This window comes from Cavia porcellus, unplaced genomic scaffold (assembly GCF_034190915.1).
Source record: "Cavia porcellus strain 051 isolate PalLab524CR breed Dunkin Hartley unplaced genomic scaffold, mCavPor4.1 scaffold_4, whole genome shotgun sequence".
Classification (NCBI taxonomy): Eukaryota; Metazoa; Chordata; class Mammalia; order Rodentia; family Caviidae; genus Cavia; species Cavia porcellus.
The window spans coordinates 22,032,637-22,052,341 of record NW_026947487.1 but is presented as its reverse complement, the minus strand read 5'-3'; the positions used below and the strand labels follow the sequence as shown (position 1 = coordinate 22,052,341).

The following is a 19,705-nucleotide window of genomic DNA, read 5'->3' as shown; positions in this document are numbered from 1 at the left end:
CTAAGTTTAGAGGACTCCTGGCTAATAGATGGTAGCCAGGAATCAACTTTCTAATCATCTGGGTTAAGTTCCTTTTCCAGAATTTAAGGATGCTGGATTTAGGAAACTTCTTAGGAAAATTCTCTTAACTTTGGTTTTTGTGTGTGGAAATAGGAGTGATAATTACTGTAGCTACCTCAAATAGGTGTGAGAATTTGGTGAATTATGTGTAAACTAATTAGTACAGTGCCCAGTGTATAGCAGGTATGTGAAGACAACTCTTGATGGAGTCACTGTAGTGGTGCTTGTTATAATTCTATCTATATATTCTTCTGGTATTTGATGTTAACACTGTTATGTAGGCTTTAGCTAGGGAAAAACCTCCAAAGTATGTGTTTTATATTCGGCCTTGGACATAGTTCTGTGTGTCAGAAGTGTTCTCATTTTTGTGTATGTTCATAAAAACACAACAGGTATCTTCAGAAAAAAGAAAAGGTCTAACAGGTAGAATATTCTCTATCATGTGGGTTTGACTGTCAATACTTTCCTCTGTGTGCTTCCCTCTTTAGGTTTTTGTGTCTTTCTCCAAGTGCCCATTTCTTTTTTTCACTTGGCTTTTAACTCTATTCTTGTCTGAGTCTTGATTGTTAACTTGTCATGATATATAACTGTAATATGTTACAGTGGGTCCATTGTTTACATAAGTAGCACAACATTTTACAATGTTCTTAAAAAAAGAACTTCCAGCAAACAATAATAAGACTTTATATGCCTTTGAGGAATATTTTTATTAGTACAATGACTCTCCAGTAAAGGAAGAAAAAAGTTCCCCTCCCGTTTATTTATTTATTTATTTTTGCCTCTTTCAGTTGCTGGCTCAGAGTGTTTTATTGTTTGATGAAATAGATAAAATTCCCCTGATGTTTCCTACTTACTCTAAATTTGGAATACAGCTACAGTGTTCTTTTTGGCTTTATTGTTTCCTAAGCTGTCCATTTAAATACAGTCCTAAAGTTTAAATGAAACACTGTGATTGTGGCTAAGAATAATATGTGTAACGGGGAGCAGTAGATTAGAATTCATTATCATCTTCATACCAGGCAAAAATCAGCACCCGCAAAAATCATTCAGTAAATTGTAGTGAGTGTTATGTTTCGCCACTACCTTGGTAAATGATAGTTACTTCTACTGATCTGTAAATGGAGTAATGGGAAGAATCTGACTTCTGAAATTTAATGGGATGTTGCAAAATTTTGATCTTTGGGGCAGTCTCAGGAACCTTGATGACGGACAATCATAAGGAAAAGTAAAGAGATCTTGAGTGCCCATTAAGAAACAGAGCTATCTAATCTGATGCATGATCTTGTTGCGTCTGTAACAGAGTAAAACAGCTTTTAGAGTTTTATACTGAGACTTATATGAAATTGAGAGTGTTTGTCGTAATTTGGGAGGGAGGGATTGGATAATTTATTTCCTTTCTTTCATTTTTTAAAATAGTGTAACACAAAAGCTGTAATATACTTCATCATAAATATTTATTGGGTGTGAGATATAGTATCAAAATCACTGAGTTGAATCTAAAAATAATTTTTTTTTCCTGTTTTGGTACTGGAGATTCAACGCAGGCCCTTTTCACTGAGCTTTGTCCTTAGCTCTTTAATCTTCTCTTTTTTAATTTTTATTTTGATACAGGGTCTTGCTAAGTTGTCCAAGTTGGCCTGGAATTTGGGATCTCCCTATCTCAGTATCCCAAAGTGCTGGGATTACAGGTATGCGCCACCACATTTGGCCTAAATTATTTCTTAGTTTGAAACTTCACACACCTCTTTTATAACATGAAAACAGATGATTTTACCATTGGAATTAGTCTTTCATGCTTTAGGGTCTTGTAGTTACATTCTTGATTTCTCCATCTAAAATCCTTATTTACCTTAACTCACTACGTCTTCTCTTTTTCAGGTTTCTACTCAAAAGTCTCATATCTAATTTGTATACCCTCTGCTCCAAGAAGTCAACTTGCTTTTCAAACTCGTAATGAATAAATTCTGGTTTTACAGTTTAATTTGTATATTTGAGACTTTATTTATTTGTCTTTGGGAGATGTGAACTTTACAGTGATACTCCTGCCTCAGTCTTCCAAGTGGTGGAGTTAATAGCCTTATTTTTTTTGATACCGTGAATAGAATTTAGGACCTAGTGCTTGCCAGGCAGGTGCTGTGCTGCTAAACTAAATCCCCAGTGAGAAATTTTTGAGTAGACTCTTGTTTCATTTATTTCATTAGCTTTAAAATTGAACCTATGAAATTACAGTTATGAAAATATTTTTAAGCTACAAAACATGACAAGTTCATGTAATTGAAGCTAATACATATTTCAGCGTGAACTACAAAAACTTGAAGATAATGTGTTTTCTGTGTTACTTAGTACGTATCTTTGAGTTGGGTTATATAGCTTAATGTTGGAGAACCTAGAGTGTGTTATAGATGGGAACGTGTTCACAAAAGGCTTGTTGCAATGAAATGAATTTAGTTGGATTTGTCTAAAATACCATTACTCTTTATAAAATTTTAAATAATTGATGATCTAGAAATGATGCCTGTTCTGTGGGCCAAATCATTTTTAAGTTAGGATATTTTACTCTGTTGTGTACTTTGTTATAAATCCACTTCCTAATCTATTTCAGTATTATTTTTAGATAACCATAATTGAACTTCTTGTCTTTAAGTGATTGATCCTTATGTTTTACTTATATGCTGGATTATCTTTGTAGAAAGATTTTTTTCTTTATCTGTGCTTGTCTTACTTTGCTTTACTTAATGCAAGAGGAGGATTGTTTTTATCTTCTGCTTTTCTACTCTCTGTCTCTTTCTCTCTCTTGTTTAACCAACCTAACTGGCTTGAAGGTCTGTCAGTGTGTTCTCTACCCTGGGGAAAATGCTCTCTGGGTTTGTTTGTTCAATCATGGAAAAGAATTCTTTCTTTTGAAGTTAAATTCTGTGCTTGCTAAAGGTCCAGTTAAATCACAAGAGATAAAAGTTATACTGACAACCTTGAATGTTTCCTGCCCTTTTGCCAGAAATAGCAAACTAGATACTCATCTTGAACAAAAATATGTACATGTTCCTCTTCACTAAAAATGTCTTGAATTTGGTTATTCTTAGAGGAGAATTCATTTCACCTTGTGGAATCTGGAAGGGGGTAAGGATGTCAGTGGGGCTGAAAAGAAAAGGGCTTGATTGGGAGAAATGGTGATATTGCAGGAATGGAGAAAATTTGACTTTTGCTTTATTAACAGAATCTTTCCTTCATTAATTTCTTTAAGTTATGCTTCCATTTTTTCCTGACTGGAAGAAATCTTACTGGAGAGGAGGACATCTTGGAATCAGAATGCTTAATCTCTGAATATATTAAAATATTTTAGAACATCATGTATAAAATCTTTTGTTTACATGAATTCCTTTTGTTCTTTTATCAACAGTGTTGGAACATCATACCTTAAAGGACATAAAAGGATTCTTTGGCTTTTTTTTTAATAGTACTTGGATTTGAACCCAGGGCCTTTACACTGAGCTACATTTTCAGTCCTCTTTTTCAGTTTAAAAATTTTAAAGACATGGTTTTACAAAATCACCAAGTTGCCCAGGGTAGGCTAAAACTTGTGGTTCTCTGCCTGTCCTCTCGAAAGATTAGGTTTAGACAGGCATGAGCCACTGTGCCTGTCTCTTTGACTTTAAATTTTTTGCAGTAGCTCTTTTGCAAACTTTTTGAACATGTATAGATGGTTTTGATTTTTAGACTGACTTACTGAGCAGACTACAACATGAGGCACCATAGATTATATAGTTGAAATTGGTTTGATTAATAAGTTGATTTATTAATAAGTTGATTTATTAATAAGTTGATATTCTCTGGCAGAATTTGAGTGTGGACAACATGTATAAATCTGTGGAAGGAGGCTTTTCATACCACTGTAGAGCAGTATGTATATGCTTGTGCTTTTTTAGTGAATAATAAAGTAACAGGTTTGAGCCTGTACTGTTCCCTCAGGAGTGGTGACCCATGTGTTCCCTGCATAATGCCTACAATAGTTCCTTGCTTCCATAGTTGTTTACTATTGAGGAAATGGTTGAGTTGCTAAATAAAATGTTGGCTGTTTGTTTAGTACCATTTGAAGAACTTCAAAGAATATAGAAAAATATATAATAATATGAAACAGGGCCCTTGAGATATATTAGAAATAAATGCAAAGTTCATTGCATATAATAGAGAATGATTATTGTTGAATTCCATAGTATCGTTTTTTAAGAGTAGGAAAATGTATTGGAGAGGAGGGATAATGGAAAATAGGAATAGCTCCCAAGAGACAGGAGAGGTCCTGAATGAATTGCCCCATAGTACTTTAATAAGGTAATTTTTAATGAAAGAGCAGATAGCTGAAGGGGCCAGCAGCATTGGTAATGTCAGCTGCTAATTACTGAGAACCTATTTTGCATCATTTATTCTGCTGAATGTTTTACATGCATTATTTCAGTGAAACTTCACAGCACATCTGTCATTGTTAACATCCTTCTTATTCTTCAATGATGTAATCAAATCTCAGTGTCTTGCTCAAGGTGATCTGTCAAGAGGCAGAGCCTGTTTATGATAACTGTCAGGCTCTTTGACTTTTTGCTTTTGTATAACATTATTGGTTTTCTAGAACTCTGAGTCAGGATTGATCCCTTATATACCAGAGACTTTCTGGGCAATTGGATGCCAGTAGAAGACTTGAACTCTTCCTCAACAGTAGTGTGATGCAAATGCTGCTCTTGTCAGTGGACCTGGGCTGCACCCACTGGTGTCAGTTCATCAGTGGGTGAGGAGATACAGTAGAGATACTGTAACGCTGGGGTCCCTAGCCCATGGGCTTTGGGCCTATAAGCAATTATTAAAGACAAAGGGAAGTATTCAACATTGTTGCCATGTCCCATGATGGTTGGGTTAATTCTGACTTGGAGAGTAATGTATGTGATAGTCTATGTTGCACCTAGAGTGTCACTCAGAGAGGTTTTTTACAAACACCAGTTATTTCAGATCAGTCTCCAGAAATTCTAAGTCAGTAAAGTTGGAATAGGACTCAGAAAATCTTTTGTTTACTTACATAAGTAAACAAAAAAAAAGCATTAGATAATGCTTAGATAATGCTTTTCTTTCTGTTTCTTTCCATCTTAATCATTTTAAAGCATAAAAACTGATTCACTAGCATTGTGCATCTAAGTGTGCAGCGGACCTCCAAAATCTTCTAATCTTTCAAAATTGATTGTGTATCTATTGAAAAACTCCTTATCCCTTGGTAGCCACAGTTCTACTTTTGACTATTTTAGATGTGGAACCCAGACATGACAGGTTAACATCACTTGGCAGCATGTCCTCACGTTGATCCCAGTTGTGACATGTGGGAGAATTTCTTTCTTTTCTAAGGCATAGTGATACTATACTTTGATAGACATTTATGTTGCTTCTTCCTCTTGACTTTCGTAAATATCGGTGCTCTGAAATGTTTGTGTAAATATTATCTCCCCCCTCCCCTCTGCCACACTTTTAACATCTCAGAAGACCATTTTAGCACTGTATAAATGGATAGACTTCTGTTTTTGACATAAAATAGTGGTCCATTTTACAGGCTGTGAGAACTCATTTCTAGTGAAGTAACATAGGTTATTTCTGTATCATTTAGGGATACCTCTTATGATTTTCTGTAATCAGACTGTAAATGTTTTAATTTAACTCAAGAACTAGAAGCTTCTCAGTGTTATTAATCAGTACATTTGAATCATTATTCTGAATGATTATGCTTCATTTATTTTGTGTCAGAATATTTTCCTCACAATAATAGAGACTAAAAATCTATCATTAATTACAGTTGAGCAGCTCACACACATGTGAGAATATATTTCCATATCACTACAAAGAAGAAAATTTAGTGTAATAACCCTTAACAAAAAAGTTGAAGTTGCAAAGTAAAAGTCTGTTAATACCTTAACAAAAAAGTATTAAATTTATGCTCACTTATTATAATTACATCCTGTAAAAGTTAATTGTAATGCTGAAAAAAGTTTGGAAAAATAATTCTACCAACCTGGGTCTTCCATTTCTAGATGAGAAGAAGGTTTAATAATTTTAACACTTTTGTGGTAACAGTGCTGTTCTTTGGAGAAAAGTGCAACTTTTTTTGCAGTGGAGTCAGTTTATTTGTAGTGGTGCCCACTGATGGAATTTTGAAAGGAGAGAGCAATTACTGTAAAATGATTGCTTTTATATGTATGGAAGTTTACATTTGTCATTTTTCCATAAACATGAATCTTTCCCAATAAGAACCAATGTGAAAATCTGCTCTTTGATAGTCCAGAGCTTCCATGTCCCTTAGTAACTGTTCCTTGTAGCTTTTTATCCTGGCTGATTGGGACTGTGGTCAAAAAACCCACAAAACAAACAAACAAAACCAACATGTAATTATTACAGTATTAGAAAAACATATTTTTCCTTGATCCAAAGGAAGCCAGCTCTTCAGACTTGAGATCTTAATAATTTCTAAAAGGTAAACAGGTCTCTTTTTGTACAGATGAAAAATACAGACAAGAAAAAATTTAAGCAGTTCAAAGCTGTAAGAAAAAGTATGTGAAGAGAGTTTTGGAGCTTTGTGGAGGAAATAATCTGTGAGAACTTGTGCTTCTCTTTCTGTCATAAAGCCAAAATAATCTCAACACTTTTTATAAAACACCAAATAATTTTCAAATGATTTCTTACACATTGCTTCAGTTTGTTCTCACAATAAACTTGTGATTTATAATTTTTATAAATTTGTCCAAGGATACTTACCACACGACTAATGAGGTCAGAACTTGTGTTTGCTACTTATGTCTCTTAGACCCATTTTATTTACAGCACATCAAACTTAGGTATTTACTAATTTACCTACATTGCGGCCTCTGCCTCCAATTATAGTATCATTAATCATAATATTTTACTGTTAATGTATATAGTTTCAACTTTTTTGCTGCAGGTTGTGATTTTTTAAAAGGTGTTGAAGCCTATATATATATATATTTTTTTTTTTTTTTGAAGCCCATACTCTTTCAGTAAAGAATGTACTCTGAGAAAACAGGGAAAAGAAAATGAGATTTAACATTAAAAAGTGACATATTAATATTTGGTGAACTAATTCCAGTTCATGTGCAATGTTTGGGTTTACATATAGTTTCTCCAAAATTCAGGCGTTGAAACTCAGAGCCCATGTGGTGGTGTTAAAAGTGGGCCCTTGTGAATGAGGCTTCAGGTAGCTTGGTCACACTTTTGCCTCCTTCTGAGTAAAGACACGGCGTTTATCTCCTCTGGACGGTGCAGCTTCTAGAGACCGACTTAGAAGCAGACAGCAGCTCTTTTCAGGTTGCTGAACCCACCAATGTTTCCATCTTGGACTTCCAGTCCCCAGAATGATGAGGAATTCAGTTTCTGTCTTTTATAAATTACCTACTCTTGGGCATTTTGTTATCACAGCACAAAGATGTAAGACATTTAATTACTAAAATGATCATTTTAAATATAGTCAAGAAAGTAAGCCTACTTTAACAACTGTAACAACTTGGAGATAGACTTCTTGTACCCAAAATAGTTTACCTGTTAAATGTACATTTCAGTGAGTTTTAGGATCATCATAGAGTTGTAACCATATGAACACTTACCCAGTAGCATACAGGAATATATGACTTACTTTCTGTTTTTGTTGATTAAGGATAGAGTTGCTTTAAAAATGTTAAGTAATGAAACACAATAATTAATCTTCAAATTATTGCCCGAATGGGGTTTGAAAACTTTTGATTGTGTTGTGATTATTTTCCTAACAGTTTGTGCCAGCTGCTGAGCACGGAAAACCTGAAGAGCTTTTTAAAAAGTTGTATCCTTGTCTTAGTATTTCTCCACTCTTGTTCTGGAGAGTTGTGGTCAGGAAGAAGCTAATTTTTTTTTTTTAATAAAACAGATGAGTTTGGTGTGTTACAGTAAGGACTATAAACATATACATTGTCATTACTAAGTATACATTAGAGTTCAGTTTTAGTTACTAGGTTCATAATAGATCATGGAGAGAAAACAGTAGGTGAGATTTTCTTTAAAACTAGCATTGTTTGTTGAGCAGTATTTCATGCATGTTGGACTCACGTGAGTATTTAAAAATATTAGTACTTTGCCTGCTCCCCAGAGATTGTAATTAAATAATGTAATCTGGCATGTAATGCATTTGCTAATGCCTCACAAATTTAAGTTTGGTACATGATTCCAACGCGCCAACCTGTGGCAGTGTTGAGAGCCATTGTTTTATTTCATGTTGAAATTTTAGGAACCAGCAGTCTACAGTTTGAAGTTTTAAAAGCTAGTTTGTCTTTTGTCATTCTGTCTGACCTTCAAGAAAGGAGATTGATTGAGTGAAAGCCAGATTACAAGATGGGCATGGAGCCTTGGTTAAATCACTGACCAGCATCTCTAAGATGTGTTTACCATGTTGTTCACCTCGCTTCCCTGGACTTTAGTCAATACCTATCCTGTGGAAGTTGTGTACTACCCTTCTTTCTCCTCTTTCCTTCGTTCCACATTTGTTAAATGCCTGCTGTCCCAGCACTGTTTTATATCATGAGGATGTAAATACAGTTTGGAGTCCTCCTTATATTCGAGTTGGCAAAAGATACTTAATAAATATTTGTTGAATCGAATGGCATCACAGTGAGCCCTCCTGGCACACTGCTGTGCTGTGTGCTTCTAATCTTTTGCAGAAATTGTGTCTTTTTGATGTCCAGGAACATTCCAAGCCTTGTATGCGACTTCCCCACTTGTCTCTTTTCACTTTCATATTCAGGGACTTGCGCGCTTCCTGCAGGATGAGGCCATCAGGATGAGTTGGTTAAGACTGGTGACCTTACTGTTAGATTCCCCTTGAGTCACAAACCCATCAAACAGAGTTTTGGGTAGGATTGGAGACAGGCCACGTTGGATGACGAGAAAAGGATCACTCTGATGGGTGGACTTTAAGTTAGAGAAGGCTATCTTAGAAGTTCTGCAGGTCAGCCTGGAGACTTCATGTCCCAGCGGTCTGCTAGGCCCTTGTGGGGACAGGTGGGAGGTGGCTTGCTGTGATCCTGTCCCAGCATGCAGTGCTCACTGGGTTTGCTCCTCTCTCCTGTGCTTCCCAATAGCTGCTTAGATATTTTAAAGATACCTATAGGGAAAAAATACTTTGAAGCAGTAAAATGCAAAAACACCCACCTATTTAAGAGTAAGAAACAGCAGCATAAGGGCGGATGTTTTGCTTTGCTTTTTAAAGTCAGATATTCTGTTATGTTGTTATTTCTAGCTTTCGCCCAGCCTCTCCGCATATAGAAAACTCCTTCTGAATTCTGTATTACTAGTGCATGTTACTGTGGTGCTTCTGTTGAAAATAAAGCAGGGGAAGAAAGAAAGATTGCGAAGTAAGGGATTTTCTTCTGTTGCAGTTGTCAGTGCCACTGTTGGCACGATTGAATTTATATATGGGAAAGTGAATAATGTTAACTGGAAATGGCATGCCCTGTGTTTTTAGGGAAAATATTTTTAGAAGTAAATTCCGCCTTTCTTCTGTACGTGATGCTGTAGGAATTCAGTCCTGGAGGCTCTTTCCTTCCATTGCATTTCCTTCTCACTTCTTGTACTTACTTGGGCTGTTTGACTTTGTTGTTCTATTTTGCAAATAATTTATTCTGTGGACGTGTGTAGATCTGTGTATGCCTTTTAAGAGACTTTGCTTGTTGAGGACCCTTTAAGTATGCCAAAGGAGCTTTTGTGTGGCCACCACTAGAACACAACTTCGTGATTTCAGTGTCCTTAAGCCAGCAGCTGGTGCAGCTGAATTCAAAGGAGCAGCATAGCTATTGACTGTTTTCTCTAAAAACAGCCTGCACAAAGCGTTTCCTTAAGCAGTGTGGAGCAGGATTTGGAACTTCCTATTCCTCAAAAAAGGCTCAGGGATGTTTAAGGAAGTGTAGAAGTCAACATGACTGCTTTTGATTCCTTTCTTGTTTCCCTAGTCTTGGGTAACTGACTCGAAAAATTTTATATTTAACAAAAAAAACAAAACAAGTAGTTAAGTAGATGGTTGTATTGCTACTGTCTGATAATCTTCTGTAGTGTCTAGGATGGTGGTGTAACACAAATGCAATTTAAGTTCAAGAAAGTTGTCACTTAACACTGTGATTATGTGCTATTTCTAACATGTTTAGTGTCTTCTAGATAATTAAAAGGGGATAAACTTTAGTATAAATTCATGTTTTTCTACTATAAAAATCTTAGACACAGTAAAGCTTTAGGGGTTGGCAAAATTTATTCATGTATTTTTATAATCATCTTTTCATGAAATTTTTTTCTCCCAATGAACATGTGTCATATACCAGACACCATACTAAATTCTAAAGGTACAAAAAAGTACATGCTAAAATGCCAACACTTAAGTAGTACTGTGGGATATAATTTGGTATCGAGTCAGGTACAGATCTCCTCTGAAGTGTTCTATTTCCAGGCGCATTTGTATTTCTAGTTAAATTTCTTTTGGAAAAGAAATGAGGGAGTTCATAAGGAAGTTTGAATACTCTGTGATCTAACTTTCTATTCCACTTGTTCTGAAGAAAAGGAAAATTTAAATGCTGCTTATTAAATTCCATTGTGTTTTATATCCTTCTGTTAGTACATAGTCATTCATTGTTTCTCATCAGCATCAATTTAAAAATCATAAAAAAATCATTATAGGATCAGCTCCATAGCCTATTCTGAAGTTTTGTCTCTTAGAGCAATATAAGTTTCCCATTTGACACCATCCACTCATATTTTAATTTTAAAAAAACTGTTCCTTGTTTCTGTTGAATCCATTTTAATTTCCCATCTTTTAAAAAATGTATTTTTTTTTTTTAATGAGTACTAGGAATTGTACCCAGAGCCTTGCAGGTGCCAGCTAGGTGCTGTACTGATGAGCTATAGCCATACCTGTTTTTATTTATTTATTTATTTATTTTCCTGGAGACAGGTTCTCACTGTGTATCCAGGCTGGCCCTAACTCACTGTGTAGCCCAGGCTGACTTCTAAGTTGAGGCAGTTCTTCTGCCTTGGATTCCCAAGTACTAAGATCACAGGTGTGCACCACCAGTTCAGGACCTAGATCTTTTTACAGTTTTATTTGAGAAGGGTTCTTGTTGAATTTCCCTGGCTGGCCGAGCATTTACTACACTCCTGCCCCAGCCCCTGGAATAGTGAAGATTATGGGCATCTGGCACCATACCTGGCTCACTCATTCATTTAACTGTATAAAGCTTCATGAACTACATAGAAACTTTAGTCATGTGGATAAGGAATTATTTTATGTAAGTCTACTGCCTGCTATGTAAAATAGTGTTTGATCCATTATTTATTGTTCTCTCAGGTTTTAGTGAGAGTCTTGTGGGTACACTGATGTTAGGATGAATGGACAAGTTGCATTGGAAAGTCAGTAGATTGTTTAGCTTATACTTCTAGACTAAAACACATTTTTATTTGGCATCCCAATATTTCGGTTATTAATTATCTCTAATATTATTTAGGAAGGAGTGGTGATTAACAGTATGACAGGCATCCCAGATCTGTAGAGATAATGTAGGCTTTATTTTCATTTTCATTTGAGTAGTGCTTGTGTTTTGTTAATGTGTTTGTAGTTTGTATATTAAGAGAGGTATCTTGTGGGGCTGGGGATTTAGCTCAGCGGCATAAGCGCCTGCCTTGCAAGCAGGCAGTCGTGAGTTCGATCCCTGGTACCGATGAAAAGGAAAAAGACAAAAAAAAAAGGGAGGTATCTTGTATTAATTTTTCATAATGACCATTAGGCCCATTTCCTAAATTTATTAATAACTTGTACGTAGGATTCCAGAACCTTGACCAGATACTTCCTGCCTGTGAAGTTTCTTTTGCTTATCCCTCAGGGAAACACTATCCACCCACCCCCAGGCCTTAGAAGGTCCCCAGTTCCGGGGGCTTGAACAAGGCCATTCTCCTCTGCAATTAATCTTGTGTCATCGAGACAGCAAATGAATCTCTAATTCAGAAACGTGCTCAGTTTCTTCCTGGGTCAGGTTAAGGACTGATTTCTCTCCTTCTTTCCCAGTCCGTGGTGGTTGAGTGCTTTTGGATAAGACTATTGCTGACACTGGTCCTCTTCATCTAGTTACTTGCTGGCCTTCCTGTGGGTGATGCCTTGGCAGCTCTCTTCCTACAGGTTTTCTTCTGCTGACCCTTGTCTCTCAGATAAAAACCTCTAAAGTTATGTACATTTTAAAAAAGTTTTCCTTTGTTTTATTCTCGGTGAAAGATTCTCGTTCTCTTTTGCTCTCAGTGAAGGGAGAGATTGGTAAAAGGGCTCATTTCCACTCATCATCTTCCGTGCCCTCTCCAGCCCTGCACTTAAGTGTGTGCACCTGCTCACACTTGGCTCCTGCCCCCTGAACTGCTAAGCGCAGCGGTTTCCTGGGGTGGCGAATTTGCCTTGCTTGTGCATTTGACGTGGTCACTGGCTAGTCTTTTCAGTTTCCTTCGCTGGTCTCATATCCTTCCTATGTTTCTGCTCCTGCTGTTGCCGCTGCCTTTGCTGCTGCTGCTTCTCCTCTCTTTCCTTTCTTTCCTCCCTTCCATCACAGCTTGTTTCTCTCAACAGTTCTCAAACCTGGAAGTCTGCGATCAGAAGCCTGCATGGTTAGATCTGAGTGAGGCTCCACTTGTGAGTCGCAGAGGGCTGTTTCAGAAGCATGCCAGGGAGTTCTCTGGTGTCTCCCTTCCTTCCTCCCTCCCTCCCTCCTTTCTTCTCTCCCACCCTTCCTTCCTTCCTTCCTTCCTTTTGTAATGCCTGTGCATGGTGACCATGTGCTCTGCCACCGAGCTACATCCTCAGCCTTGAATCTCTTTCATAAGCATACTAACTCCATTCACGACACTAATCTCCACCCACATTACCTAATCACTTCCCAACTGCCTCAGTTCTTAACAGCATCCCATTGGTGTCAGGCCATTAACATGTGATTTGTTGGACACACATACATTTAATGCATAACAGCAGAAAGACTAGAATCTTTATCTTATGATTTGCTGTAGTAAAATTTAGAGTTTTACCTGGCATTGTGATACATATCTATAATGCCAGCACTTGGGAGTCTGAGGCAGGACGATTATCATGAGTTTGAGGCCAGCCTGGGCTACATAGTGCGTTCAAGGCCAGCAGAAACTACATAGTGAGAACCACTGTCAGAAAAAGAAAAAGAAAAACAAAAACAAAAGTTTACAGTTTAAAAAATCCAGCCCTAAAAATGGACACGGGTGGGTTTAGGTCTCCATAATAGTAAGTATTGTCTGTCTTCTTTGGAGCTCTTTTCTGAAACCTGTTGTTTTTTCCTTTATGTAACTGTAGTTTCTGGTATTGATACTTCCTTTCCTTCTTGCTCCTAACATTGTGTTTAGAGGAGTTTCAGCCTTTTATCTCTTTTATATTTGCTTCCCTAAGTTGCCCACTTATTTCAGTAGCTTCACATTCTGCTTACACAGAAAGAGACTTACTCACCTTTCCTGAGTGCTAGCAGTTGTTAGTCAACTTCCAGTTAAATATTTCCTTCTTGATACAACCTGTAGCATTTCAAATTTATCATGTTCCCATCTGGGTTCTTTATCTGTTATTTCAGAACATCTTCATTTCTACTTTCCTTTGTTAATCTATGACTACCAGGTGCTAAAGTCTTTAACCTGAGGTCCATTCTTAAGTCATTAATATCCCTAACCCCTTTTATCTCTCCTTAGTCACCAAATCGTGGGGATTTTGCTTTAATCTTGTTCCTTTATTTTTCTGTTTTTATTAGGCAATTTTGATAATCTGATAATTGAATGTGTCCTGTATTACTTCCACTTGTTTGTTTAAACTGTTTGAAAGGATGCTAAATACGATCTTGCCGTTCTTTTGTTTAAAATATGATTCCTCATAATTGATGATACGAAACTCAGATAACTTTGTCTCTGTGATCTGGCTTCCGCTCTATCTTCGCACTATCTCCTGTGTGGAAATTTTTAGTACCTAGGACTTCATGGTTTTCCTTAGTGGTGCCCTGCCTTTGTGCTCTGATAGAGCATGCGTTCCTACCTGGTTCACATAATTTGAATTCTCTCTTAAGAGTTTAAAGTCTCACCATCATTAACTCATCCTGTCTTTTGGCTGACCAAGTTATATTTTTATGCTGATTAGAATATATTTCTTCGAGTAATTAGAATGATGTACAGTGTTGTTCGAGTAATTAGAGTGATCTTACTTGTTAGGATGTCTACCTGCCCTATGAATGCTTGACTCCTTGGAGCTCTTACTCCAAACTCTGTTTTTTTGCTTAATAAACTGTCTGACACTTCATAGGCATACCATTGAATGAATACCTTGGAGCTTCCTGACAGAACAAGGAAGAATCAAATGTCCAAAATTGGTGACAATAGAGGAGCACGAAAATGATAATACATGTTGAAAGTATTTTATTTCAAGCATGGAATGTCAAGTCTGTTGGGCAAATGTTAGATGGAGGGCCAAAGTACTAGTATGGACCCACAAGTGTATTATCTAAGTTCTACTCATGGATTGTCTGTTACCTCCAATTTGTTCCTTTAAGGTAAAAACTTTTGGAGGCATTTTTCATTTATTTTTCCTATTTTTGTAATTATGATACACTTTATTCAATGGCAGTTTAAAAACCTTTTGTAGTTGGCCACTTGACATTTTCAAGGTATTCAACTTTTCATATAATAGGTAATGTATTGCTTTTCCTACTTCCATTTTAGTTCTTTAAATAATTTACCACATCAATAGTTAATCATGTTTCAGTGTGATACTATTTATTACAGAAGGAAGATTAGGATAAAAACTACTCTTACTGAAAATAAAAGCTCAGCCACAGAGAACAGGGGTTTTTTCCTTTGCTGGCTGGTTGGGAATGTTCCAGGTGCATCAGTCAGTATGATTTACAATGGGAATGGATACATTCCCAGGGGAATACATTGGTTAATCTGGACAGTTGGGTAAGTGGATGTTGGGTAAAAGGATCCTACCATATTTGTCAGATTGATACTAAAAGGTCATTTATCTTTACTTGGCATTTTGGTAGCTAGAAGAGCTCAGTGCAAACTTATTTACTTCCTTTACATTTCCCCCTCTTGTCATTTATAAAAATGTTAAATAACTTCACTTTGAGTACTTGCCTCCTGGAAGTCTTCATGTGTACACATCTAGTTTTCTGTCATTTATTTACTGTTTTGACCATGGTGAAGTGTAATTTTTAAAACTAGTCTTGAGGTTTAACTTACTACTCAGTTTTCTTTAATTGTGACAAAAATATCTGAGACATAACACTCCACTTAATAAGAAAGGTTTTTGGTTCATAGTTTCAGTTTGTGATTTCTTGTTTCCATTGCTTTGGGACGATGGAGAGGCAGTTCATCTCATGGCAACCTGGAAACCAAAGAGAAAAGAAGTCTCTAGGTTCCTACAGGTCCGCTTCCAGGACGAGCCCTCAGTGATCTAACTTCCTTTCACTAGACCCCCACCTTGTGCAGGTCCCACAACCTCTAAGTGGTGTTACAGGCTGGTGACAAAGCCTTTAACATGTAGGCCTTTGGGGACACTCCATGTCCAAACTCTAGTATACAGTGATTTTTAAAGTTGTAGATGGCCATTAAGTAAAATACTCAGCCATATTATGCCATTAATTCCTGGTTGCTTTTCTTTCAGTGTGTTCTCTTTAATACTGGAAAGCATTCATTTTGCAAATTCAATGCTTAGGCACCCTGTTAACAACCACAGCCTTCTGTATAGTGGCTTGGCTATAATTTGCATTTTGCATTTGCCTCAACATTCAGTTTAAAGATTCTACCTTGGTAATGCTAATCAAGTTTTGGATTTTGATATATCTAGTTTGAATGAGATTTAGATTCTTCCTTAAGAATCTGTTTGATGTTTGTTACTTTAACCTGTTTCAAAAGATAAGTTGATATTTGTGAAATGTTAATACTTCTCTTAGTAAATACCAAGGCAAATGTTTAGTTTTATATGCACGTTTCTTTTTCATCTTACATATAAGCTTTGCAGAAAATCCTGTATTTTTAAAAGGTTTATCTTAATAAGCAACATTTTTTATTGTCTTTGGTGTACTTTGCAAGGTTACTCAAATTCTTTCTTGGCAAGTTCAATCATTAGTTTGTACTTGACCTGCTAAACTTTGCAGGTTTCCTTGTATTTCTTGATAGAAGGATTTTCATTCCAGTTTTTGAAAGGCAGTTATTTACGTTCCCGCCTGCACTGCCCTCTAAATCCTTGCCCAGGGTCCGATCTTTTTGATCCTTAGCAGACATTTATTTTGGGCTATGGATAAGGTGTTTGAAATGGTCTTCAAAGTACTTATGGTTTATTTGCGTAAAGCTGCACATTTCTTTTGTGAGGAATAATGCCTCCTCTGAAGAGTTGATTAGTGACTTTTACAGCAATCTTCCAAGGTCAGAGTGACAGTGCCATCCATTTGGGGAGGACTCTTCCAGTACCTATCTGGTTTTTTTTTTTAAATAAATAAAAAACAGAAAGATGTGTACACTTCACAAGCTATATCACCACTACTACTTATAATGTTTTCTGAATTTCATTAAAAACTAGACTATTCTACAAAAGGATAATAAAGTAATGCCTCATAGTTTCAATAATGAGTATCTTTTGATATGTGTGTATATATGTATATATACATCAATTGGTAGTAGCTATGTTTAATAACAAGGGAAATTATTTATGGGTAAATAAAAGTTGGCTAGACCAATAGAGTAAGTACCTTAAGAATGCAAATGTTCAAAATAATTGCCTTTTGATGCAGTAGACATTTTGAAAGTGACATGCACTACAGTCTGAAACTGGAGTCATTTAGGTCCGTGTGTCTTCTTCCCATTTGCATCTTTTTCAGTCTCGCCTGCCGGCCCACAGGCCATGCTAAATACCCACCCCAACTCACATTTTCTGTTTCTGCACCTTCTTGCTCCTGCAGTCTCCAGGCCTTTTCTACTGTCTAGATCTGCTCTAATTCTTTTAAGTCTGAGTCCCAAGGGGGCAAGTTCAGTTCTCAGGAATCATAGAATCAGTGAGTTACCATGAAAGTCTTCACATTTCTTTCTCCTCAGTGCTCATATCCTGTTCTTCGTAAAACCTGTAGAGTCCTAATCATTGCTCATTCTAACTCCTGTAGAAATCCTCATGTCATATGTCTTCAGAGACTGTTCAGCGTCTCTGTATTGTCAGCCCTTGATCAGAGGGGAGAATATCCCTTCTGGTCACTTTGTAACCAGAGTCCTGAGCCACTTGTGTGTACTTTTATCTCACACAACTCTTGCATTATGGACTCAGTAACTGGGATTTTACCCTAGAGCAAGGACTTTGAATGCTGTTCTTGGTTCCTAGTTTTTTTTGTGTGTGTCATTCTCTGATAGTATGGAAAAGAGTATAACAACATCCATAGCCACATTCTTGATTTAAGAAATAAAAATTTTCATGCCACTGAATGCCTAGAGACCAACCAAATTTCCACATGGTCATTAGTCTCATTTCTTTAAAATCCTTAGGAAGTCTTAGATATAAATGAAGGTATAGATAAATTAGTTCATGGTATGTTTTGGTTTTTGGAGTACTATAATTAGTGGATGGCTGGTTCACATTTGAAATTTCTCACGGTAAAAAAACATTGTTTTAGTGTGTATGTGTGTATTTCGATATGAATTTGCATATAAATTAGATACAGTATATGCTTGGGTGGGTGAATCAGTCCTAGTAATCTGTGAATTGTATGTATGAATCTAATAGATATGCATACATGTATATGTATATGAATCAGATTCGTAGAGTATGTGTGTGAATGAGATGGAGAACAGTAGAATGTGTATGAATTGGGAGTAGGTATATTTATGTCTATACACATCTATTTCAATATGAATAAGGCAGAATAATGTATATACTTGTGCATCAGATTTAGAGTAGTATAATGGGAAAATACAGGATAAAACTTACGTTGATTCCATAATGTGTTTTACTTACTTACTTTTTAAAAATTTCAGTATAACTTGATATCTTTGTTAGTTTGTTTAAATCATGCAGTCTATCTAAGCATCATTTGAAAACGTGGCATTTTTAGGTCTGAGTTCCAAATAAGGGTTAACTAAGGCTTTTCTGGTTCTAAAATCTGATGGGTAAGTATAGTTATTGTTACAAAAACTATTCACCCTAGTCCAGTAGTGGTGAACATGTTAGAGACCAAGTGGTCAAACTGCAACTCCGAACCGACTTACTTAACACAAAATGCCAACACTGCAAGTAAACTTGAATACTTGGGTTTTAGACCAAGGGTTTTAGTTTAGAAAAAACAACTCATACATTAACATCTTTTGTCAAAAAGTGCAATAATACATGTGTCAAGGCTTACTACCACTTGTCACTGTGAGAATTATTTTATCTGAATGATATAATTAACCTTTCAGCACTCACACTCCATATTTGGCTTTGTATATTAGCTTTTGCAGGAGAAAGACAGGATAACTCATTGGTATTTCTGTGAATTATGTCCAGAATATTCATAGTTACTATAATTAAGGGATGGTAACAGTTCCTTAAATATACTATCAATCCTAAATTTTCTAACTAATATTAGTATAAGTAAAATAAATTGCAGCAGATCATGTCTCATCTTGCACCTGATGTATAGCTGTGTAATATTAACTAAAAATGACTGATTGGCTGGTCATGGTGACACATTTCCGTTATCTCAGCACTCTGGAAGGCTGAGGCAGGAAGCTACAAATCCTTGGCAACTTAATGACTTAACAAAATAAAAATTGGCTGGGTTGTAGCTCAGAGCCAAGGTCCTAGATTCAATCCCTAGTATATTCTTCTCTTGCCCAAATAAAAGATGGAAGGAAATTCTTTTTTTTTTTTTTTTTTTGTACTGGGAATTGAACTGAGGACCTTACACTTGTCAACAGGCATTGTGCCACTGAGCTGTATTCTCTCTTCAGCGACTGTTTATGGAATGATCAAATCATGGTATGGCAGAACGCTTTTAAATTCACTGTAATATATCTGGTCATGTGTTTTCTGAAAAATTCTCTGATATTTTTTTTGATGGAGACAGGGCTTCCCATCATGATTGCAAGTTGTCAATACTTCTTAGATGTCTTTAGTAACTGACACTGATTGTGAGAGGAGCTGCGGGATGCTGGGAGAGAATGCTGGTGATTTTTCTCTCTTTTGGAACGGTGATTGCACTCTTTTTAGAGGTACTATCTTAAACCAGTGAACCAGATTATTTCATTAGCTATATGTCCATAGAGTCATATGGGAATTTTTGCTCTGGGCATAAATCTTGTGTCCATAGGGCACTGGAGCAGTTAATCTAAATGCTCTCTTTTGGGATGGAAATACAGTGCAGACTTAGAACTGAGTTATGATACTGAAACATCAGAAGTCTGACTTTTCTCATAGAATGTTCTCTTACTACTGTATGGTAGTTCCAAAGGGAATGAAAGACTAAGAGAATACAAACATTAAAATAAAATCTGGTTATCTAATAATGGAATGCACTTTTGATTGCATGAGTGCCTTATATGT

General features: G+C 36.4%; 1 protein-coding gene across 10 annotated transcripts in view; it reads left to right on the top strand.

Moving 5' to 3' along the window:
• Nucleotides 1–19,705, top strand: part of Klf12 (KLF transcription factor 12) — a 390,323-nt gene that overhangs the window by 43,624 nt on the left and 326,994 nt on the right. For 3 of the 10 annotated variants that reach the window (XM_063246841.1, XM_063246837.1, XM_063246838.1), the window contains exon 2: nucleotides 1,672–1,748. The exons of the other annotated variants lie outside the window; for them this stretch is intronic. The gene's annotated coding sequence lies outside the window, so the exon portion shown is untranslated. The remainder of the gene's footprint in view (nucleotides 1–1,671; nucleotides 1,749–19,705) is intronic. 10 annotated transcript variants of the gene reach the window in all.